This window comes from Octopus bimaculoides, chromosome 1 (assembly GCF_046866305.1).
Source record: "Octopus bimaculoides isolate indiv1 chromosome 1, ASM4686630v1, whole genome shotgun sequence".
NCBI lineage: Eukaryota > Metazoa > Mollusca > Cephalopoda > Octopoda > Octopodidae > Octopus > Octopus bimaculoides.
The window spans coordinates 161,399,939-161,404,705 of NC_142928.1; the positions used below are offsets into that span (position 1 = coordinate 161,399,939).

The 4,767-nt window shown below is 38.0% G+C and overlaps 1 long non-coding RNA gene across 2 annotated transcripts in view; it reads left to right on the forward strand.

The window, feature by feature from the left end:
- The first annotated feature begins 253 nt into the window (after window positions 1–253).
- Window positions 254–4,767, forward strand: part of LOC106884408 (uncharacterized) — an 88,937-nt gene continuing 84,423 nt past the window's right edge. Inside the window, exon 1 of one of the 2 annotated variants that reach the window (XR_001411240.3) lies at window positions 254–586. This is a non-coding gene — a long non-coding RNA (uncharacterized LOC106884408). The remainder of the gene's footprint in view (window positions 587–4,767) is intronic. The other variant, XR_001411239.3, reaches the window with a different exon arrangement.

Sequence of the window (4,767 nt, forward strand, 5' to 3'; positions counted from 1 at the left end):
ATATGCTACGAATATATTTTGTTTTCATGTGATTCTTTTAAGACCTACTGCTAAGTTCTGAGTGTTCAGCTCTGTCAGCATGGTCTGCAACAAGTTTGTGTTTCAGCGATGAGTATAATGTAATCTGTGAATTGGAAGTGTGTCAGTTGCTTGCCATTGATATTCATGTCACATGTCCATCAAGAGTTCGCATCTCTGAGCAGTTTGATGTAGAGAAAGAGAGAGAGAGAGAGGCGTGGGGAGAATAATTTGCTACTACTACTACTACTTCGAAAGAAAAAGAAAACTCAAAACGTTTGTAGTTAAAAGTTTTATTATTACAATGATTTATTATTATAATTGGAAAATTTGAAGGCGGCAAGCTGACAGACGAAATGCTTAACGGCATTCCTTCCGGCGTTACGTTTTGAGTTCAATTCCGTTGACGTTAACTTCATCTTTCGTCCTTTCGGCGTCGATAAAATAAGCACAATTTAATACTGTGATCGATGTAATCGACTTAACATCTTTAAAATTGCTGACCTTGTGCCAAACTTAGAAACCAAGGTTTAGAGTGTCCAAAGATGAAACCACTAGCCAATATGAGGTATGGAACTTTCCAATTCTAATAACAAATTATTCAGTATTGCACGCTCTAATTTTCGTAGGTTTTGCTCTAACATTAACCAGAGTCGCGTCTTCCACTTTAAATTTATCCGTTGTAGTTTTAAGTGAAACCTAGTCTATTTATATGAAGAAATAGACTTTCAAGAAGTCTTAAATCTGCATGTCTGAATTTAGAGTAATTACCTGCCGTAGGCGAAATTTCGAGATTCCCCAGGGAAATTGTTTGAGGTTGAAAAATGTTGTCATCATTCGTCTTTTTTTTTCCCCATGTTATTTCCTTAAATGTGATTTTAAAAAGGTGATTATGTTAAAATAAGGCTTTTTAATGTGATCTAATAAATTGTCCTCTACCTGAATATTTCTTTTCTTTAGTGTATGTGTGGGGAAATCGGGTCGGTGAATCAGTATAGGAGGGAACAGAGAAAAAATGTTGAACAACGCTGTCATAGATGAATAGACATTTGGCATTTGGAAAGAATGAAGAAGTTTATCAAAGGTAGAGAAATTATGTCGTTGTTGTTGTTGTTCGGCCATTTTAAGGAAGTAGCCGTTAATCTATAACTTGGTTTACTATCACCAATCCAGTTCTTGGGTACCTTTCATGGAGTTCACTCGATCACAGTCATTGATGGCCAGATATCGGACCAGACGATAACTTCCTCCCATCCCCTAACTTCCTCCCTTTACGGTGCTAAAATGAACAAATGCGTTGCTTTTCCACCTCTGACTAAACGAAAAAACATCGGTTCTGATCGAGCAGATCTATGATCATAAATATTCCACTCATAGCTACCCGTTTGTTTTTTTTTTTCCTCTTGAGTTATATAAAATTACATTATGCAGTGTAATAGGGTATCATTTCAGGAAGATTCGACTACTGTTTCTAGTAAATCGAACGACAACGTAGAGGCTTCCTCTGGAGTTACTTTGTAGTTTTGTTTGAGAAGCTACATAATAAACTTCAATCAAATAGAACCATGGTGTTGCGAAATAGCATGAAGAGGGAATTAGCTTGTCAGTGATGTAGAAGTGTGTGCATCAACTGTAAACATTAATAAAGCCTTCAACCGATGAAAAGGCTCTTCTTTTAGGTGTTTTTCAAAGCTGATGTTGGCTCTGATCTCGATGCTCGATAAGTTATTAGACACCGAGGTGTCAACAATTGACTCCTTTTTCCCTTTTAAACAATATTTTGGTTTATTTGTCACAAATATCTTGTTCCAGGAATGAAAGGGAAAACGTTATATGGTTTGTATGCGTGTGTATTCATGTAGAACGACAAATAATAAGGAAGGCGAAGATTCATTCCAAAATTCATAAGCTTTAATAACGTTTAATAAGAAAAAAATAGAACCTTCACCGAATTCTGGAGAGACAAGCAAAATATTTTCATGAAAATATATTTTGTCTTTCGAAAATATATTCCGTCATTGAACTGCGGTCATGCTGGGGCGCTGCCATAAATGGTTTAGTCCAATGGTTCTCAAACATTTTTTGCCTGTGGACCCATTTGATTCTTATTTTACTTTACTGGACCCCCACAGCCATTTGATGCTTTAAAAAATTCTATTATATTTTTACAATTCAATATTAGATTATGTAGTGGAGGCGCGTGGCTTAGTGGTTTGGGTGTCAACATTATGATTGTAAGATTGTGGTTTCGATTCCTGGACCGGGCGACGCGTTGTGTTCTTGAGCAAAACACTTCATTTCACGTTGCTCCAATCCACTCAGCTGGTAAAAACGAATAACGCTGCGATGGACTGGCGTCCCATCCAGGTGTGGAACACATACGCCATTGAAACCGGGAAACCGGGCCCATGAGCCTGGCTAGGCTTTAAAAGGGCGCAAGAAGAAGATTAGATTAGGTAAACATTGTTCGAAAACAATTATTCGTAAAACATTTATTCGAATAGAAAATTGTGTGAATGAAAATTATTCAAAATGACAGTTATACGAAATGTTAATTATTCTAATTTTTAAAATTTTCTTTTAACGAAAATGATAAAATTAAAAATTAAGTGCACAAATGATATTTATTTCGAATAACTGTTTTCCGAATAGATGTTTTCGAATAATTGCTTTCGAACAATTTTCATGATACCCAAGTATTATTAGGAATTGTATAAGAAAATTGTTAAAATATTTTGTGTAATGTAAAAGTATAACCGATTTATTACAGATGATTTTTAACAACCAAGCCTTATATAGAACCCCAAAGGTTGTATGGACCCCGATTAAGAACCACTGGTTTACTCGGAAAAACTGTCCCCAGTGCTTATATTTTAAAGCCTGGTACTTATTCTGTCGGTCTCTTCTGCCGAATCACTAGCTTACGGAGACGTAAGCAAACTAGCACCGGTTGTCAAGTGGTGGTAGGGGACAAGCGCAACACACACACACACACACACAACGAACGTCTTTCAGCCTCCGTCCACCAAATCCATTCAAAAGTCTTTGGTCGGCCCGGGGCTATACCAGAAGTGACTTGTCCACGACGCCGCACAGTTGGACTGAACTCAAGACCACATGGTTGGGAAGAAAGCTTTTTAATCCCAGTCATGCCTGCCATTTAAATAGATTTTTTAAATATAACTATAAAATCTATTTAAATGTGTCAATATGCACGCAAGAAGAATAAAACGCGGAGTGCACTTTTAAAGTCAGATACCATACAAGCACTAGGGTAATTAGAGGGGTGCGGTAGGGTCGGTCCTCCCCAGGCGGCACTTTTTAAGGGACAGCACTTTTCATCCTGTTGTAGGCTATTGCTGTAGGAAATATGTGTTTTTTTGTAGTGTCCAGGGGGGCGGGGGCGGAAAGGCCGCCTCGGGCGGCACACACTCTAGCTACGCTAGAGCAGACAAGTTTTATTTTAATTTCGGGTAATGACTTACCTGGTAGAGAACTCGGTAACTTTTTCAGCATTAGGAGCAGGCTTGGGTTGTGTGATTGAGTAGGTCGCTTTGTAACTACGTGAATTTGGGTTCAGTCATCTACTTGGAGGTTAAATATTCCTTCTTTTAAGGCAGCGATTTGACCGTTGAATAGAAGATCTTGTGCGATTCGCTCCAGTTTTGCACTTTTCAATTTTGCAATCTATTTTTTTGAGGTTTGATAAATAAAGCTGCAGTCCAAAAGTGGAATCGATTCTTCTCTTTTTCCTTTTCATTGAGAGAAAAGATTCTTCAGGAAAAGATTCTTCAAAAAAGATTCTTCAGAAAAAATTCTTCTTTTCTCTCTCCTCCTCTCTCTCCCACTCTCCTTCACACACACACACACACTCTCTCTCTCTCTCTCTCTCTCTCCCACTCACTTTCTCTGTTACTTTCACACTTTCTCTCTCTTTTTTCTGAAAGTAAACGCCTATGTTCAGACCTCGGGATAGAGATGGACTCCGCCAGGTTTCAAATGTTGAAAGCACGCCGTATCTCTCAACGGTGACCCTACGACTTTGCCAATATCTAAAACTGCACATCACTTCATTTTCCTTGCCCAAGTACATTTAGGCTGCATCCAGCTATACTTATGATTGGCAAATCAACATTTATTGCCTATGAATAATGTTTCTATTCCCCAAGCAAACATGTAAATGTTGTGCACGGCAGCGGTGTTATTTGCTTTACTTCTTAATATTGTTGCTATACATCACATTGCCAATGGACAAGTTAACATTGGAGTAGAAAAGTGTTTCTTTTGAAGAAGGTTTGATCACTATCCAACACTTTTAAGACCGCTCAGATTTCAACAATTTCGTTCATTCTGAATAAGCTGTTTGCTGAGAATGTCACCTCGACCTCAAACTTTGTAGATGGTATTACATTAATTATAACTACTTGAAAATAGCTCAATTCTTTAGTGCAAAGAAATCTGAAAAATGCTAAGGATGCTTATTAGCATTTTGGAAATTTTTTTGTTGAACTTATGTATGGGAGTGCTCGTTGCAAGTTAGATATTTGTCAAATGAGAACTACATTACCATCGAAAACTAAAGCGGTTGGAAACGACTTCCATTCTGTTAGCTATGACTACATATGAACACGTGTCTCTATCTAGACCCTGACATGTGTGTGTGTGTGAGTGTGTGTGTATCAGTGGCGACTCCGGCACCCAGGCTGTTCGGGCTTGGCTCGAGTATAAATTTAGTAAAGTAAACGTGTA